The following is a 21,093-nucleotide window of genomic DNA, read 5'->3' as shown; positions in this document are numbered from 1 at the left end:
AATCAAGACAAAAAGATATCCGCCATATTGTGCAGTCAACAGAAGTCAGAAATAACATTATAAACATTCACTTACCTTTGATGATCTTCATCAGAATGCACTCCCAGGAATCCCAGTTCCACAATAAATGTTTGTTTTGTTCGATAATGTCCATCATTTATGTCCAAATAGCTACTTTTGTTAGCGCGTTTTGTAAACAAATCCAAAGTCACGAAGCGCGTTCACTAGGAGCAGACGAAATGTCAAAAGGTTCCGTTACAGTCCGTAGATACATGTCAAACGATGTATAGAATCAATCTTTAGGATGTTTTTAACATAAATCTTCAATAATGTTCCAACCGGAGAATTCCTTTGTCTTCAAAAAAGCAAATGGAACAGAGCTCGCTCTCACATGAACGAGCGTCACGAGCTCAAAGCATTCTACCAGACCTCTGACTCATTCCCCTCTCATTCGGCCCCACTTCACAGTAGAAGCATCAAACAAGTTTCTATAGACTGTTGACATCTAGTGGAAGCATTAGGAAGTGCAACATGACCCATATCCCACTGTATATTCAATAGGGAATGAGTTGAAAAACGACCAACCTCAGATTTCCCACTTCCTGGTGGATTTTTTCTCAGGTTTTTGCCTGCCATATGAGTTCTGTTATACTCACAGACATCATTCAAACCAGTTTTAGAAACTTCAGAGTGTTTTCTATAAATATACTAATAATATGCATATATTAGCAACTGGGATTGAGTAGCAGGCCGTTTACTCTGGGCATCTCTGGGCAACTTATTCATCCAAGCTACTCAATACTGCCCCCAGCCATAAGAAGTTTTAACCAACAATGCAGTTTTAAGAAATTACCAAACAAAAAGTAAGAGATAAGAATAACAAATTATTAAAGAGCAGCAGTAAATAACAATAGCGGGGCAGATACAGGGGGTACCAGTACAGAGTCAATGTGCGGTGGCACCAGTGTCTAAGTAATTGAGGTAATATGTACATGTAGGTAGAGTTATTAAAGTGACTATGCATAGATAATAACAGAGAGTAGCAGCAGCGTTCCGGGGGGGGGGGGGCAAGTAGACTGGGTAGCCATTTGATTAGCTGTTCAGGAGTCTTATGGCTTGGGGGTAGAAGCTATTTAGGAACCTCTTGGACCTAGACTTGGCGCTCCGATACCGCTTGCCATGCGGTAGCAGAGAGAACAGTCCATGACTAGAGTGGCTGGAGTCTTTGACAATTTTTAGGGCCTTCCTCTGACACCGCCTGGTATAGAGGCCCTGGATGGCAGGAAGCTTAGCCCCAATGATGTACTGGGCTGTACGCACTACCCTCTGTAGTGCCTTGCGTTCAGAGACCGAGCAGTTGCCATACCAGGCGGTGATGCAACCCGTCAGGATGCTCTCGATGGTGCAGCTGTAAAACCTTTTTTTCGCATCTTAGGACCTATGCTAAATCTTTTCAGTCTCCTGAGGGGGAATAGGTTTTGTTGTGCCCTCTTCACGACTGTCTTGGTGTGCTTGGACTATGTTAGTTTGTTTGTGATGTGGACGCCAAGGAACTTGAAGCTCTCAACCTGCTCCACTACAGCCCTGTCAATGAGAATGGGGGCGTGCTTGATCCTCCTTTTCCTGTAGTCCACAATCATCTCCTTTGTGTTGATCACGTTGACTCTGCAAATCTCCATCTGTATGCTGATGACACAATTATTTATTCTGGCGCATCTAATATTAGAAGGCTTTTCAGGACTTACAGTTGGCTTTTGATGTTATTCAAAGGCATCTTTTTGAATTGAAACGTGTGCTTAATGCAAAACTACATGTATGGTGTTCTCTTCCCTTAAAGTAAACAGATGGAGTCACTTGCAGATTTTAACTATAAAAAGCCAGCAAATTGAATGGGTCACCTCCTATAAGTATCCTGGGATTTGGTTAGAGGAAAAGCTACATTTTAAACAGCACATTGATAATTTGACCAAGAAACTGAAGTTGAAATTGGGTTTTTATTTTAGGAACAAATCTTGCTTTTCAATGTTAGTCAGAAAGGATCTTGTTCAAAGCACTTTTTTATCAGTGCTGGATTATGGTGATATTGCCTATATGCAAGACTCAGTAAGTACCTTGAAAACTCTGGAAACAGTGTATCATGGTGCATTAGGATCTATTATAAACGCTAGATCACTCACCCATCACTGTGATTTGTATGTTATGGTGCAATGGACCTCTATCTCCACCAGGAGGCTATAGCACTGGTACACTTTTGTGCACAAAGCATTGATAGGACAACTCCCTTTGTATCTCTGTTCCTTACTGACCAGAATAGTCACTAAATACCGTCTTCATTCACAGTCGCTGCTGTCCTTGTCTGTTCCTAAGGCTAGAACTGAAATGGGTAAACAATATTTTTCCCATAATGCCTCTTCATCCTGGAACATGCTTCAAAAGATATTAAAGTTAGGGAGTTAGTGTCCTTGCCTATGTTTAAGAATCTGATCGACAACACTGTTTGTGATAGCTGCAATTGTTTCTAATATTCAATTGTATCCGTAACTTGTATTTTTTTGTAATATTTTATGTACTGTACACGCTGCTATTTCCCTGTTTTGCTTTCTTGCTAGGTCGCCCTCGCAAAATAGGTTTTTAACCGCAATGGGTCTTACCTGGTTAATACGATTCTCGAATCCTTGGTAAATAAGCAATTTCGCTCTTTTTTATCTGATTATGATATTTTGAATATAAATAAATCTGGGTATAGGCCAGGGCACAGCACTATCACAGCATCCATATTAGTTGTTAATGATATTGTAACTGCCGTAGATGCTAAAATGAATTGTGCTGCCTTGTTTGTGGACCTATTAATTCCTTTACATTGTGTGTATAAGGTAGTTGATGTGAAATTGTTAGATTACTCGTTAGATATTACTGCACGGTCGGAACTAGAAGCACAAGCATTTCGCTACACTCACATTAACATCTGCTAACCATGTGTATGTGACCAATCAAATTTGATTTGATTTGATTTGATTGTTTTCCAAAAACCATTGGATACAGTTGATTTTGCTATTTTATTGAACAAGTTGTCCTCGATTGGCCTGGTCTCTGACACCTGCTCTTGGTTTTATGATTATCTAAATGACAGAACTCAGGCCATAGTGATTGATGAGGTTAAGTCCGAATTTCTTGAAAAACATCAAAATGTTCCGCAGGGGTCGATTCCACGACCTGTTCTTTTCACTATTTATATAAATGCTGTTGGTCAATCTGTTAAAAGTTGTACATTTCATCTATATGCAGATGATACTATTATGGACGCAATTGCCCCAACTGCTGACCTGGATGTTACAAGGCTTCTGTCCAATTTTGTACAGTGTCATGACTTTCCCTCCTGGGTGAGGATCAAAGAGAGCCCCCCCCCTCCCAGAGAGGGAGGTTGGGAAGTGGGCCGGTCTTATGACTTTAACGACCCAGCATAAACTCTCTCTCTGGACTTGCAGTTTTGAACAAAGGAATCTGATGTGTGTAGAGAGAGAATCTGCCACCAAAACTCCAACATCCAAAAGTGGATAATGAAACAATATTCCTAACATAAAGAATGTGGGAAATGGTTGGTGGGGATCCAAACAATAAATCCTGTCAAAAGGTTATTGTTTTGTGATATCATTAAGGACGGTATAACTAAATAACTGTAACTCTACAAATGTATATGTCCTGTTATCAGATTTACATCTAAATGTTGTAAAACTTATATGATAAAAAATGAAACTATATGTGTGAAGTTGAAATGGGATTTTAGCCTTCTAGAGGATAATTGCTTTTCATGTAAGCTCTTGCCGAGTCAGTGACCACGCCCACGTGAGCACAGACATTGTGGCAACGTGATGGAACTGCCCTCCAAGGCGAGTGCTTAAATGGACCTGCTGAAGAATTAACATATCAGACTAGAAAGCTTGGAGCGGTGGCTACACGTTGAAATGGTTTAAAACTACAAGACCAGTATACGTGCAGCGCAAGCTGAATACGTTGAAATACACTGCTCAAAAAAATAAAGGGAACACTTAAACAACACAATGTAACTCCAAGTCAATCACACTTCTGTGAAATCAAACTGTCCACTTAGGAAGCAACACTGATTGACAATAAATTTCACATGCTGTTGTGCAAATGGAATAGACAAAAGGTGGAAATTATAGGCAATTAGCAAGACACCCCCAAAAAAGGAGTGATTCTGCAGGTGGTGACCACAGACCACTTCTCAGTTCCTATGCTTCCTGGCTGATGTTTTGGTCACTTTTGAATGCTGGCGGTGCTCTCACTCTAGTGGTAGCATGAGACGGAGTCTACAACCCACACAAGTGGCTCAGGTAGTGCAGTTCATCCAGGATGGCACATCAATGCGAGCTGTGGCAAAAAGGTTTGCTGTGTCTGTCAGCGTAGTGTCCAGAGCATGGAGGCGCTACCAGGAGACAGGCCAGTACATCAGGAGACGTGGAGGAGGCCGTAGGAGGGCAACAACCCAGCAGCAGGACCGCTACCTCCGCCTTTGTGCAAGGAGGTGCACTGCCAGAGCCCTGCAAAATGACCTCCAGCAGGCCACAAATGTGCATGTGTCAGCATATGGTCTCACAAGGGGTCTGAGGATCTCATCTCGGTACCTATTGGCAGTCAGGCTACCTCTGGCGAGCACATGGAGGGCTGTGCGGCCCCACAAAGAAATGCCACCCCACACCATGACTGACCCATCGCCAAACCGGTCATGCTGGAGGATGTTGCAGGCAGCAGAACGTTCTCCACGGCGTCTCCAGACTCTGTCACGTCTGTCACATGTGCTCATGTGCTCAGTGTGAACCTGCTTTCATCTGTGAAGAGCACAGGGCGCCAGTGGCGAATTTGCCAATCTTGGTGTTCTCTGGCAAATGCCAAACGTCCTGCACGGTGTTGGGCTGTAAGCACAACCCCCACCTGTGGACGTCGGGCCCTCATACCACCCTCATGGAGTCTGTTTCTGACCGTTTGAGCAGACACATGCACATTTGTGGCCTGCTGGAGGTCATTTTGCAGGGCGCTGGCAGTGCACCTCCTTGCACAAAGGCGGAGGTAGCGGTCCTGCTGCTGGGTTGTTGCCCTCCTACGGCCTCCTCCACGTCTCCTGATGTACTGGCCTGTCTCCTGGTAGCGCCTCCATGCTCTGGACACTACGCTGACAGACACAGCAAACCTTTTTGCCACAGCTCGCATTGATGTGCCATCCTGGATGAACTGCACTACCTGAGCCACTTGTGTGGGTTGTAGACTCCGTCTCATGCTACCACTAGAGTGAGAGCACCGCCAGCATTCAAAAGTGACCAAAACATCAGCCAGGAAGCATAGGAACTGAGAAGTGGTCTGTGGTCACCACCTGCAGAATCACTCCTTTTTTGGGGGTGTCTTGCTAATTGCCTATAATTTCCACCTTTTGTCTATTCCATTTGCACAACAGCATGTGAAATTTATTGTCAATCAGTGTTGCTTCCTAAGTGGACAGTTTGATTTCACAGAAGTGTGATTGACTTGGAGTTACATTGTGTTGTTTAAGTGTTCCCTTTATTTTTTTGAGCAGTGTAGTTTAAAACTATCAGACCAGAAAACGGTAACTCTCGAGTAAAGAAGTTAAGGACTACATTGGAACATTCAGTCTGCAGCTGTTTAAGTACTTCAGTCTAGTAAACTCGACCAAGACCACTGCGGGTGTATCTCTGATGTAACCAGTCTAACGAACACTAAGAGACAAAGAAGCCTATTACTACTACTGAGGACATTGTGACCTCTGGTGAACAACCAGAGACTTACACAACCAGAGACTTACATCGAACTACTCGCCATAGACGGATGCGTGTTTTCAACAGAGAGATGACAAAGGCATACAAGTGTAAATATATGTGTATCTTACCCCTCCCTTCCATTGGGTAACAAGTCGTCATATAGGGTTAGTCCACTAGGGAATTTTCATTGCATTATGTTAGTAATCAATTCAACGTATACCGTGTGTGTGTTTATTTATTTCTGTGTGATTATTTAGTTTGTTAGTAAATAAATAATTAAGCCAATTTGTGTATCGCTGAGTCATCATTTAGACTAGGGTTCGTGCAGATATCTAAGAATTTTGCGACATTTAGAATGATACTGATATGAGGTAATAAATTGCAGCTGCCACTACTCTTAAACCCCTGGATAATGTCTTCCATAGCACCCTTCGCTTTATCACAGGTGACAATTTTAATACTCACCACTGCCTCCTATATCAAAAGGTTGGCTGGACCTCTTTAAAGTCATGTATATCACATCATTACACTCTTTTTGTTTACAAAACTCTGCTCCATAAGCTTCCAATTTACTGAACTTCACTGTTAAGATTTAAAATTACAAGTTATCAAACCCGTTAACTCTTTAGTAACTACAGATGTAGGTAAATCAGCCTTTAACTTCCTTGCACCGTATGTTTGAAATAAACTCCAAAATACATTACGATTGGAAGCTTTGGTGTCCCAAAGGGCAATTAGACAGTTAACAGAGGATTTTTATAATGAAGGATGTGTTTGTTTTAATTGAATGTGTTTTGCATCTTAATGTGTATTTAATGTGTATAGTGTGTATATTTATGTTAATTCATGTGTTTGTTTTTGTATTGTGCAGGGCTCATTTGCAAAAGAGACTCTAGTCTCAATATGACATTCCCTTTTGAAATGAAGGTAAATTATGTTGATTATGCCTAGAACCGGCCCTAGTTGTATGGGACCAAGTCAATAGGCTTTTCAAAACTTTCCCATGTTATAATGTTGCCACACTGTTGTGTTGTCAACAATAATAATTCAACAAAAAATTGCTTGTGAAGTACAGTATGGAGAATAGGGTTTTACCATGTCTCCAGTGTTTGGAAGCCTCCCTCCTTTCTCCACCCTCTATCTTCTAACTAACCTGTTTGATAGGATCGGCTGAATAACTACACATTATGTTCTCACAGCACCTTGCTCACAGCGATCCCCTTGAACACACTGTCAGTCTATGACCATGGATTACCATTGATGCAGTACCAAGTGAAATGGAAGCCCAGTTCACATACTCCAGTGTCTCCCCCTGATCTTCCACCATACCGCCTACTGAAGTTGTTCTTCTGAATCGTCACTTCAGTGTTCCTCAATAAATGTTGTAATAACTATGTACTTGGAGGTGTGGTTTGTGTCTAGTGAATTGTCTATTGAGGAGTATACTTCCTCAACGACCTCTGTCCAATCACAACCACTATTTTCTGGTCTCTATCCAACGCCACACCCTGTAGAAATACAGAGTACACACACAAAACCAGGAAATGTACCGACTCAGAAGCACAAACAATTCCAGAGAAACTACAGTGATTCTCAGTCTGCACCAAAGTGTGTGCACCAAAATGGCAGCAGCCATGGACTCAATCAGTTGTTCAATATGTCTGGATCTACTGAAGGATCCAGTCACTATTCCCTGTGGACACAGTTACTGTATGGGCTGCATTAAAGACTGATGGGGTCAGGATGATCAGAAGGGTGTCCTGATCAGCTGTCCCCAGTGCAGACAGACTTTCACCCAATGGCCTGTTCTAAACAGAAACACTATGTTTGCTGATTTGGTGGAGAATTTGAAGAAGACAGGACTCCCATCTTCTCCCCCTGCTCACTATTATGCTGGACCTGGAGATGTGGCGTGTGATGTCTGCACTGAGAGAAAACTCAAAGCTGTCAAGTCCTGTCTGGTGTGTCTGGTCTCTTACTGTGAGACTCACCTCCAGCCTCACTATGAATCTCCTGCCTTTAAGAAGCACACGCTGGTCAAAGCCTTCACACAACTAGAGGAGAAGATCTGCTCTCGTCATGACAAACTACTGGAGATGTACTGCCGTACTGATCAGCAGTTTATCTGTCTGCTGTGTGTGGTGGGTGAACATAAAGGTCATGATACAGTCTCCGCTGAATCAGAAAGGACTGAGAGACAGGTAAGGACAATCTGTAATTGCTGCTCTTTCAGAGTATCACTGTGAAAATACCATTCATAACTGAATATTAGTGACTACTGTGACAAATACAATTTGATTTGATTTGATTTGATAGCTTGTAAGGCAGCCAACACCCAAGCATCTAGCTGTGCTAATATTCACACTCGTGATGTAATATTTACTGAGACCTGAAGAGTTGCATTGCCTCCTTCAGTTAATGCCCAGGCTTTGGGTTAGCAGTCTAATGCACTTTTCTGGCATGCAGGATACCCGGGATTGAACCCGATCTGTCACATGCGTACAGATGCACACAGACACACACATTGCTTTTCCTCCATTATGCATAGACTCTGACCTATCATAAAGTTTCATCTGTTTTCACTAAGACAGAATCACTTGTACAAATGAACCATGGAATTACATGTCACGACTTCTGCCGAAGTCGAAGCCTCTCCTTGTTCGGGCGGTGCTCGGCGGTCGACGTCACCGGTCTTCTAGCCATCATTGATCCATTTTTCATTTTCCATTGGTTTTGTCTTGTCTTCCTACACACCTGGTTTCAATCCCACTCATTACCTGTTGTGTATTTAACCCTCTGTTTCCCCTCATGTCTTTGTCAGAGATTGTTTGATGTTCAGTTTCGTGTTGGTTGTATTGGTGCGCGACGGGTCCTGGTACCCGCTTTGTTTTATTGTTATTATAGTTTTGAAGTTATGTTTTGTTTATTGTTATTAAAGAACTCCATTACCTTAAGTTTGATTCTTCTGCGCCTGACTTCCCTGCCACCTATACACACGACTCTGACATATGTGTTTAACTGCAGAGCCAGCTGGGGGAGGAACAGCAGAAATCCAAACAGAGAATCCAGAGGAGAGAGAAAGAGATACGTGAGACGTGCTGTGAAGTCACTCAAGGTGAGTGTTGACCATTTATCAATGGTGGAAAAAGTAACCACTTCTCATACTTGAGTAAAAGTAAAGCTGCCTTAATTGAAAATGACTCAAGTAAAAGTGAAATTCACCCAGAAAAATATTATTTTAGAAAGTCTAAAAGTATTTGGTTTTAAATATACTTAAGTATCAAAAGTAAAAGTTTAAATATTTTCAAATAACTTTAGGCAAACCAGATGGCACCATTTTCACCATCACCAGTTGATTTTTTTCTCTCTCTGTTTGTCTTAACAGAACTCTGCACAAGCAGCAGTGGAGGACAATGAGAGAATCTTTACTGAGCTGATCCGCTCAATTGAGAGAAGGTGCTCTGAGGTGAAGGAACAAATCAGAGCCCAGGAGAAAGTTGAAGTGAGTCGAGCTGAAGGACTCCTGAAGCAACTGGAGCAGGAGATGGCTGAGCTGAGGAGGAGAGAAGCTGAGCTGGAGCAGCTCTCACACACAGAGGACAACATCACATTCCTCCAGGCAACATCACTGGATTTTTTGTCCACAGCATCAGGTGTTTCTGATGAAAGTGAAATGTCTTTCTTTCTCAACAATAATCTTTTCCCTGTTTTCTGATCCATTACTGTAGAGTTTCCAGTCTCTCTGTGTCTTTCCTGGATCTGAGGCCTTACCCTGCATTACTGTCAACCAGCACATCTCATTTGAGGATGTTAAGAAATCAGTCTCTGGGCTGAAAAGTCAAGTTGAAAAGATCTGCTCTGGGGAAATTGCCAAAATCTTTGTAAACGGTTGGTAACATACACTTTTTCGACAGTGAAGCTAAAATGTGTAAATGTCTCTCTATAATCGAGCATTTTGGGTTTGAGATCAAATGTTTTATGAGGTGACAGCTCAGAATGTCACCTTTAATTTTAAGACATTTTTATACATAAATGTTTCAGAAATGAAGGCACGTTATGTGTCTAGTCATCCATTTGAATAAGATTTTTTTCACAAGTATTTTGACAAATTCGCGATGCACACAATGCCCTCCCCCACCCTCCCTTCGGCAAATCCAACCACGATGCCATCTTGCTCCTACCGTCTTATAGGCAGAAACTCAAACAGGATGTACCAGTGACTAGAACCATTCAATGCTGGTCTGACCAATCTGAATCCACACTTCAAGATTGTTTTGATCACGAGGACTGGGATATGTTCCGGTCAGCCTCAGAGAACACCATCAATCTATACGCTGACTCGGTGAGTAAATTTATAAAGAAGTGCATTGGAGATGTTGTACCCACTGACTATTAAAACCTACGCTAACCATAAACCGTGGATGGATGGTGGCATTCGCGCAAAACTGAAAGTGCGAACCATCACATTTAACCATGGAGAGGAACTGGGAATATGGCTGAATGTAAACAGTGTAGTTATTCCCTCCGCAAGGCAATCAAGCAAGTGAAATGCTGGTACAGGGGCAGTGGAGTCGCAATTCAATGGCTCAGACACGAGACTTATGTGGCAGGGTCTACAGGAAATCACGGACTACGCTTCACGCTTCCAGACAAACTAAACACCGTCTTTGCCCGCATTGAGGATAATACAGTGCCACCGTCACGGCCCGCTAACAAGGACTGCACCACCCCACCTCTCCTTATCTGTGGCCAACGTGAGTAAAACATTTTAAGGTGTTAACCATCGCAAGGCTACTGGCCCAGACAGCATCCCTAGCCGTGTCCACAGAGCATGCGCAGACCAGCAGGCTGGTGTGTTTACGGTCATATTCAATCGCTCCCTATCCCAGTCTGCTTTCCCCACATACTTCAAGATGGCCACCACTGTTCCTGTACCCAAGAAGGCAAAGATGGCTGAACTAAATGACTACTGCCTGTAGCACTCACTTCTGTCATCATGAAGTGCTTTGAGAGACTAGTCAAGGATCATATCACCTCCACCTTACTGGCCACCCTAGACCCACTTCAGTTTGTATACCACCCCAACCGGTCCACAGATGATGCAATTGCCATCACACTGCACACTGCCCTATCCCATCTGGACAAGAGGAATACCTATGTAAGAATGCTGTTCATTGACTACAGCTCAGTATTCAACACAATAGTACCCTCAACTCATCATCAAGCTGGAGGCCCTGGGTCTCAACCCCGCCCTGTGCAATTGAGTCCTGGACTTTGACGGGCCGCACCCAGGTGGTGAAGGTAGGAAACTTCTCCACTTTGCTGATCCTCAACACTGGGGCCCCACAAGGGTGCATACTCAGCCCCCTCCTGCACTCCCTTTCCACCCACAACTGCGTGGCCATGCACACCTCCAACTCAATCATCAAGTTTGCAGATGACACAACAATAGTGAGCTTGATTACCATCAACGATGAGACAACCTACAGGGAGGAGGTGAGAGCACTCGGAGTGTGGTGTCAGGAAAACAACCTCTCACTCAACGTCAACCAAACAAAGGAGATGATTGTGGACTTCAGGAAATAGCAGAGGGAGCACCTCCTTATCCACATCGAAGGGACAGCAGTGGAGAAGGTAGAAAGTGTTAAATTCATCGGCGTACACATCACAGACAAACGGAAATGGTCCACCCACACAGACAGCCTCAGGAGGCTGAAGAAATCTGGCTTGTCACCCAAAACCCTGACTAACTTTTACAGATCTGCAATTGAGAGCATCCTGTAGGGCTATGTCACAGCTTGGTATGGCAACTGCACCGCCCTTAACCGCAAGGCTCTCCAGAGGGTGGTGCCGTCTGCACAACGCATCACCAGGGGCAAACTACCTGCCCTCCATGACACCTACAGCACCCGATGTCACAGGAAGGCCAAAAAGATCATCAAGGACAACAACCACCCGAGCCACTGCCTGTTCACACTGCTACCATCCAGAAGGCGAGGTCAGTACAGGTGCATCAAAGCTGGGACCGAGAAACTGTTTCAGTCTCTATCTCAAGGCCATCAGACTGCTAAACAGCAATCACTAACTCCGAGGCTGCTGCCTACATTGAGACCCAATCACTGGCCACTTTATTAAATGGATCACTAGTCACTTTAAACAATGCCACATTAAATAATGCAACTTTAATAATGTTTACATATCTTACATTACTCATATCATATGTGTATGTACTGTATTTCATACCATCTATTGCACCTTGCCTATGCCGCTCATCCATATACTTACATGTACATATTCTCATTCACCCCTTTAGATTTGTGTGTGTTAGGTAGTTGTTGGGGAATTGTTAGATATTACTGCATTGTTGGAACTAGAAGCACAAGCATTTTGCTACACTCGCATTAACATCTGCTAACCATGTGTATGTGACCAATAAAATGTTATTTTACTTGAAATTCACTAATAGTGTATTATTGTCAACTTCAGTATTTGGTCCCATATTCCGAGCACACAATGACTACATCAAGCTTGTGACTCGACAAACTTGTTGGCTGCAGTAGCAGTTTGTTTTGGTTGTGTTTCAGATTATGTTACGCCCAAAATAAATTAATGGTGAATAATTTATTTTTGGAGTCACTTATTGTAAATAAGAATACATGCTGTTTCTGTTTTCACTTCTACATTGTGGATGCTACCATGATTATGGATAATCATGAATGAATAGTGAATAATGATGAGTGAGAAGGTTACAGAGGAACAAAGATCATGCCCCCACAAAAAATGCACATTAATTAGAAGTGTTCAGTAACAAGTGTCTCCAAAATAGAACGATACATTATTGTCCATTCAGTTCCTATTGGGCAAAACATAATCTGAAACACAACCAAAACAAACTGCAAATGCATCCAAAGCGCTTGTAGTCACAAGCGTCCCGCTTCCGGTGAAACTGGAGGGCGAGCAAATCAAATAAATAATCATAAATATTATGGATATTAAACATTTAGGTACATAAGTCTTATATGTCTTATATCGGTTGAAAGCTTAAATTCTTGTTAATCTAACTGCACTATCCGATTTACAGTAGCTATTACAGCGAAAACATGCCATGCGATTGTTTGACGACGGCGCCCCACATCAAAATATTTTTCCACTTGGACAGGTTTCATACATTCACAAATAATATTTTGTTTAATATTCACTTTTTAATCTTCCTCTGATTTGTCATCCAAAGGGTCCCAGCTATAACGTGTCGTTTTTTTTAGATAAAATCCTTCTTTTGTATTCCAAAAAGTCAGTTTAGTTGGCGCCATCAATTTGAGTTATCCACTCATTCAACGGGCAGAGAAAGGAATCCGAAAATCTACCCGTAAACTTTGTTTCAACAAGTCAAAATGCGTTTCTACTCACTCCTCAGATACCCTAAAATGTAATAAAACTATATTTCTTATGGGAAAGAAGTATGTTTTCAATAGGAAACCGAATTTAGCAGGTGCGTCTTGTCTTCATGGCGCCCACAAACACGAATTTTCAAGACTGTGTCCCTGTACTGAAACTGATATTTCTTATTCGTTTTTGAAGTTACAAGCCTAAAACCTTGAACATAGACTGCTGACACCCAGTGGAAGACATAGGAATTGCATCCAGGTAGCTAATTTTCAATATGATATTTTACTTGTGATAATGTTGCGTTTAGGAGGTAGGTGAAGGAGTCAGGCGCAGGAGAGCAGAGATGTCTGAGAAGCGTACTTTAATTGGCAAGTCCCCCAACACAGGTATGGCACAATCAAAAAAGGTACAACACCCTCGACAACAGAGAACCCGTACAAACGCACGGAGGAACAAACAACGTTCCGACAATAACGCACTCTTATGAATCCGTGAAAACAAAAATATGGCATAACCTCACCGAGCACATCACAATGAAAGAATAATCACGCACAAACCTAGGCAGGCAACAAGGTAAATATATACACACAGAAATTAAGGTAAATGAAACCAGGTGTGAAAAGAACCAAAGACAAAACAAACAAAAGGGATCGGTGATAGCTAGTAGACCGGCGACGCCGAGCGCCGCCCGAACAGGGAGAGGAACTACCTTCGGTGGAAGTCGTGACACTTGCCTTTCTAAGAGGATGGTCTCTCTCTCAACAAAAAAAAAGATTCCGGATGGTTTTTCTTTGGATTTTCTCCTACCATATCTATTGTGTTTTATTCTCCTACATTATTTTAACATTTCTACATACAGTGGGGAGAACAAGTTTTTGATACACTGCCGATTTTGCAGGTTTTCCTACTTACAAAGCATGTAGAGGTGTGTAATTTTGATCATAGATACATTTCAACTGTGAGAGACGGAATCTAAAACAAAAATCCAAAAAATCACATTGTATGATTTTTAAGAAATTAATTTGCATTTTATTGCATGACATAAGTATTTGATCACCTACCAACCAGTAAGAATTCCGGCTCTCACAGACCTGTTTTTTTCTTTAAGAAGCCCTCCTGTTCTCCACTCATTACCTGTAGTAACTGCACCTGTTTGAACTCGTTACCTGTATAAAAGACACCTGTCCACACACTCAAACAGACTCCAACCTCTCCACAATGGCCAAGACCAGAGAGCTGTGTAAGGACATCAGGGATAAAATTGTAGACCTGCACAAGGCTGGGATGGGCTACAGGACAATAGGCAAGCAGCTTGGTGAGAAGGCAACAACTGTTGGCGCAATTATTCGAAAATGGAAGAAGTTCAAGATGACGGTCAATCACCCTCGGTCAGGGGCTCCATGCAAGATCACACCTCGTGGGGCATCAATGATCATGAGGAAGGTGAGGGATCAGCCCAGAACTACACGGCAGGACCTGGTCAATGACCTGAAGAGAGCTGGGACCACAGTCTCAAAGAAAACCATTAGTAACACACTACGCCGTCATGGATTAAAATCCTGCAGCGCACGCAAGGTCCCCCTGCTCAAGCCAGCGCATGTCCAGGCCCATCTGAAGTTTGCCAATGACCATCTGGATGATCCAGAGGAGGAATGGGAGAAGGTCATGTGGTCTTATGAGACAAAAATAGAGCTTTTTGGTCTAAACTCCACTCGCCGTGTTTGGAGGAAGAAGAAGGATGAGTACAACCCCAAGAACACCATCCCAACCGTGAAGCATGGAGGTGGAAACATCATTATTTGGGGATGCTTTTCTGCAAAGGGGACAGGACGACTGCAGCGTATTGAGGGGAGGATGGATGGGGCCATGTATCGTGAGATCTTGGCCAACAACCTCTTTCCCTCAGTAAGAGCATTGAAGATGGCTCGTGGCTGGGTCTTCCAGCATGACAACGACCCGAAACACACAGCCAGGGCAACTAAGGAGTGGCTCCGTAAGAAGCATCTCAAGGTCCTGGAGTGGCCTAGCCAGTCTCCAGACCTGAACCCAATAGAAAATCTTTGGAGGGAGCTGAAAGTACGTATTGCCCAGCGACAGCCCCGAAACCTGAAGGATCTGGAGAAGGTCTGTATGGAGGAGTGGGCCAAAATCCCTGCTGCAGTGTGTGCAAACCTGGTCAAGAACTACAGGAAACGTATGATCTCTGTAATTGAAAACAAAGGTTTCTGTACCACATATTAAGTTCTGCTTTTCTGATGTATCAAATACTTATGTCATGCAATAAAATGCAAATTAATTACTTAAAAATCATACAATGAGATTTTCTGGATTTTTGTTTTAGATTCTGTCTCTCACAGTTGAAGTGTACCTATGACAAAAATTACAGACCTGCTTACAGACATGCTTTGTAAGTAGGAAAACCTGCAAAATCGGCAGTGTATCCAATACTTGTTCTCCCCACTATACGTCAAAGTGTTTTCTTTCCAATGGTACCAATTATATGCATATCCTGGCTTCAGGGCCTGAGCAACAGGCAGATTACTTTGGACATGTCATTCAGGCGGAAATGGAGAAAAAAGGGGCCTAGCCCTAAGAAGTTTGTACTCATTGCGTACTAAAAATATAGGACCAAATACAACACTTTTGACTAGTTGAATACACTATGTGAATTTGTCCAAAAAATATATGTATTCAATTGGGGGGACTAGATACAAAAAGTGCTTGAATTTCTAAATGGTAAAACAGATATTAATGAAAATGCCCTCAAATGAAAGGTGACATTATATACTGTGCCCGTATACCAAACATTTGATCTCAAATCCAAAATGCTGGTGTAATGAACATGATGGGAGACAGAGAGCTGGTTTCAAGCGCAGGGCGCAGCAGATGTTTATTGTAAAGGACCACAGGAGGAGGCAGGTAGCTGTGTCCAATGGCAGACAGAAGGTCATACACAGGAAGTCCAAAAAAGGCAACAGTACAGGCAGGGAAAAGGCTAGTAACGTCATTTGGGAGATCAGGCAATAGGTTGATAAGAAGAAATACGATAGGCTAAAGTACAGGCAGGGAATAGGTAATATGCGTTGTTAGTGAGGCAGGCAAAAACTATCATACACGGGAGGATAAAATGTATGTGAAACTCAGCGCTTCAAATAGACGTGTGTCACAAAACAAGCAATACCTCACAATGATAGGGTGCAAAGAACTGAACCAAATAGGTGTGATAATGACATACAGGTGTGTGAACAGGTGATCAGAATTCAGATGATTGGGATCTGGAGAGTGAGCTGCGTTCAGGGGATCTATGTGTTTGAGAGTGTGAGCTGGAAAGTGAGCTGTGTTCAGGGGATCTATGTGTTTGAGAGTGTGAGCTGGAAGCAGACGTTACAGCTGGAGTATAGAGACAAATTGATACATAGCTTCACTGTCCAAATAAATACAGTCGGAGTCCATCTGGTGATTGATATAACTAATTACTTAAACAAATGACCTAAACCTCTTTCAATCACTGACCCCTTTGACTTTCTGCTATGTCTATGTCATGATCAGTATTGTGATATTTGATTTCCTGTGTCTCCATAGTGACAAAAGTCCACATTGTTACACCTTCTGAGCCCCATTATCCTCCGTCATTTGGGAAGACTCAGTCTGGACTGTCAGTTGGAGGACTGGCATCACGTAGGAATGACATCACCTGTCAGGAGACAAGGCCTGAACCCAAGACCAGAGAGGAGTTCTTAGAATGTGAGTAAAGGACATACTGTGCATATGCATGTACACAGACAAACACACCTGGATGCACACATACATTTCACCAGTTGTTTATTCTTTTTCTTTAGATTCCTGTCAGCTCACATTGGATCCCACCACAGCCCATACAAATCTGTGTCTGTCTGAGGGGAACAGAAAGGTGACATGTATTAACAAGGTCCAGTCCTATCATGACCATCCAGACAGATTTACCACCGACTACCAGGTGTTGTGTAGAGAGGGTCTGTCTGGAGTCTGCTACTGGGAGGTAGAGTGGAGTGGGTGGGGGGTTAATATAGCTGTCTCATATAAAGGGACAAGCAGGAGAGGTTTTGATGAGTGGTTTATCATCAGTAATCAGGCCTGGTGTTTGATGTGTAGCGTCTTTGGCTGCTCCTTCTTTCACAATAGTAAACAGACTGACATATCTGTCCCCTGCTCCAGCAGAATAGGAGTCTACCTGGACCACAGGGCAGGAACTCTGTCTTTCTACAGTGTCTCTGACACAATGACCCTCCTCCACAGAGTCCAGACCACATTCACTCAGCCCCTCTATCCTGGGTTTTTTGTCTCTAGTGGATCTGTAAAGATACTGACACCAATACAGTAATGAACTTTGTTTAGAATACCCCCCCCAAAAAATGTTACCTTTATTTAACTAGGCAAGTCAGTTAAGAACAAATTCTTATTTACAATGACAGCCTAGGAACAGTGGGTTTACTGCCTTGTTCAGAGGCAGAATGACAGATTTTTACCTTGTCAGTTTGGGGATTCGATCTCGCAACCTTTTGGTTACTGGCCCAACGCTCTAACCACTAGGCTACCTGCCGCCATATATATAACATCTTCAATTAAGATTTCAAAATACCTGCAGCACATAGTTAGAAACTATTACCAAGTTTAAATAAATGTGTTAACCCTGTTACAGGGGCTGAGTCACTGGCTTGCTGGTGCTCTTTCATGCCGTCCCTAGGAGGGGTGCGTCACTTGAGTGGGTTGAGTTACTGACGTGATCTTCCTGTCTGGGTTGGCGCCCCCCCTTGGTTTGTGCTGTGGTGGAGATCTTTGTGGGCTATACTCGGCCTTGTCTCAGGATTGTAAGTTGGTGGTTGAGGATATCCCTCTAGTGGTGCGGGGGCTGTGCTTTGGCAAAGTGGGTGGGGTTATATCCTTCCTGTTTGGCCCTGTCCGGGGGTTTCTTCGGATGGGGCCACAGTGTCTCCTGACCGCTCCTGTCTCAGCCTCCAGTATTTATGCTGCAGTAGTTTATGTGTCGGGGGGCTAGGGTCAGTTGGTTATACCTGGAGTACTTCTCCTGTCTTATCCAGTGTCCTGTGTGAATTTAAGTATGCTCTCTCTAATTCTCTCGTTCTCTCTTTCTCTCTGAGAACCTGAGCCCTAGGACCATACGTCAGGACTACCGGGCATGATGACACCTTGCTGTCCCCAGTCCGCCTGGCCTTGCTGCTATTCCAGTTTCAACTGTTCTGCCTGCGGTTACGGAACCCCTACCTGTCCCAGACCTGCTGTTTTCAACTCTTAATGATCGGCTATGAAAAGCCAACTGAGATTTATTCCTGATTATTATTTGACCATGCTTGTCATTTATGAACATTTTGAAAATCTTGGCTCTCTCTAATTTTCTCCTTCTCTCTTTCTTTCTCTCGGAGGACCTGAGCCCTAGGACCATACGTCGGGACTACCGGCCGTGGTGACTCCTTGCTGTCCCCAGTCCGCCTGGCCTTGCTGCTATTCCAGTTTCAACTGTTCTGCCTGCGGTTATGGAACCCCTACCTGTCCCAGACCTGCTGTTTTCAACTCTTAATGATCGGCTATGAAAAGCCAACTGAGATTTATTCCTGATTATTATTTGACCATGCTTGTCATTTATGAACATTTTGAAAATCTTGGCTCTCTCTAATTTTCTCCTTCTCTCTTTCTTTCTCTCGGAGGACCTGGGCCCTAGGACCATGCGTCGGGACTGCCGCCCGTGGTGACTCCTTGCTGTCCCCAGTCCGCCTGGCCTTGCTGCTATTCCAGTTTCAGCTGTTCTGCCTGCGGTTATGGAACCGCCACCTGTCCCAGACCTGTTGTTTTTCAACTCTTAATGATCAGCTATGAAAAGCCAACTGAAAATTATTCATGATTATTATTTGACCATGCTTGTCACTTATGAACATTTTTGAACATCTTGGCATAGTTCTGTTATAATCTCCACCCGGCACAGCCAGAAGAGGACTGGCCACCCCTCATAGCCTGGTTCCTCTCTAGGTTTCTTCCTAGGTTTTGGCCTTTCTAGGGAGTTTTTCCTAGCCACCGTGCTTCTACACCTGCATTACTAGCTGTTTGGGGTTTTAGGCTGGGTTTCTGTACAGCACTTCGAGATATTAGCTGATGTACGAAGGGCTATATAAAATAAAATTGATTGATAAAATTGAGTGTACATGAATGATCCTTACTGTCTAGTCCTTTCTTTTAAAAATGATTTCATATAAAACACCCTAGTTCTCCTAAATGTGGACCATAGACTCAGACTAGTCACGCAAGACATAGTGGTAAATTGACATTTTGATTCTGGTTTTGTTACTAAACATACATTGCAATATATTACTGTTGTATATTTACTAATATAGATTTTTTTTCACAATTCTGTATTTAAACAAGCAACAATGAATCTGAGCTGTAGAATTAAGGCTCCTAGACACATAGCGGCTGGTAACCTTATGGTTTCGGTTACAGTCTCCTTGCATGGGGCCAATATCTCAAGCCCAGATTGTCAAAAAGTTATACAAATATGCATACAAGCAGAACACCAATAGAGTAATTTTAGGGCTAATCCCTGAACTGAATGGCCCATAGGTGGCGCTATAATAAGCACTTAAATTCAAAAGCTCAGCCCAGCCACATCGTTTGACATATAGCAACGCAAGTCTATACTGTGTTTGTAAAAAGCTAAGAATTTTGTCAAAAGATGAGAAAGAAAATGTCAATTTTGTAAAAACTAAAGTAAATGTTCCCACCCCACCCCAAACCCAAACTACTCAACTTCTCTGTTATCCATTCAATTGATACTGATTGTGGGGCTTAAGGGCACTGCAAGTTAGGTTTACTCTGAAACATGTTGATATTTTCAAAAACATGGAAACAGGATGCAATTGTGGGGTGGCAGGTAGCCTGGGGGGTAGGAGCATTGGGCCGGGTGGCAGGTAGCCTGGGGGGTAGGAGCATTGGGCCGGGTGGCAGGTAGCCTGGGGGTAGGAGCATTGGGCCGGGTGGCAGGTAGCCTGGGGGGTAGGAGCATTGGGCCGGGTGGCAGGTAGCCTGGGGGGTAGGAGCATTGGGCCGGGTGGCAGGTAGCCTGGGGGGTAGGAGCATTGGGCCGGGTGGCAGGTAGCCTGGGGGGTAGGAGCATTGGGACGGGTGGCAGGTAGCCTGGGGGGTAGGAGCATTGGGCCGGGTGGCAGGTAGCCTGGGGGGTAGGAGCATTGGGCCGGGTGGCAGGTAGCCTGGGGGGTAGGAGCATTGGGCCGGGTGGCAGGTAGCCTGGGGGGTAGGAGCATTGGGCCGGGTGGCAGGTAGCCTGGGGGGTAGGAGCATTGGGCCGGGTGGCAGGTAGCCTGGGGGGTAGGAGCATTGGGCCGGGTGGCAGGTAGCCTGGGGGGTAGGAGCATTGGGCCGGGTGGCAGGTAGCCTGGGGGGTAGGAGCATTGGGCCGGGTGGCAGGTAGCCTGGGGGGTAGGAGCATTGGGCCGGGTGGCAGGTAGCCTGGGGGGTAGGAGCATTGGGCCGGGTGGCAGGTAGCCTGGGGGGTAGGAGCATTGGGCCGGGTGGCAGGTAGCCTGGGGGGTAGGAGCATTGGGCCGGGTGGCAGGTAGCCTGGGGGGTAGGAGCATTGGGCCGGGTGGCAGGTAGCCTGGGGGGTAGGAGCATTGGGCCGGGTGGCAGGTAGCCTGGGGGGTAGGAGCATTGGGCCAGTAACCGAAAGGTTGCCAGATTGAATCCCAGAGTTGACAAGGTAAAAATCTGTCGTTCTGGAAAAAAAAATCCTGTCTGTTGTGAACCTAAACTGTTAGCATATTTTGGGCCGATACCTCATGGGGCAATAATAAGTTATTAGAAATGTAATATATGTAGAACTCCAAGTGATTATGTCATTCAAATTCAAAAG

The 21,093-nt window shown here is 43.9% G+C and overlaps 1 pseudogene; it reads left to right on the top strand.

The window, feature by feature from the left end:
- Window positions 1-7,363: 7,363 nt before the first annotated feature.
- LOC120027885 lies at window positions 7,364-16,927 on the top strand (annotated as a pseudogene).
- The last annotated feature ends 4,166 nt before the right edge of the window (window positions 16,928-21,093 follow it).

Source organism: Salvelinus namaycush, chromosome 33, assembly GCF_016432855.1.
Source record: "Salvelinus namaycush isolate Seneca chromosome 33, SaNama_1.0, whole genome shotgun sequence".
Lineage (NCBI taxonomy): Eukaryota > Metazoa > Chordata > Actinopteri > Salmoniformes > Salmonidae > Salvelinus > Salvelinus namaycush.
This window is presented reverse-complemented; position numbering and strand designations above follow the sequence as displayed.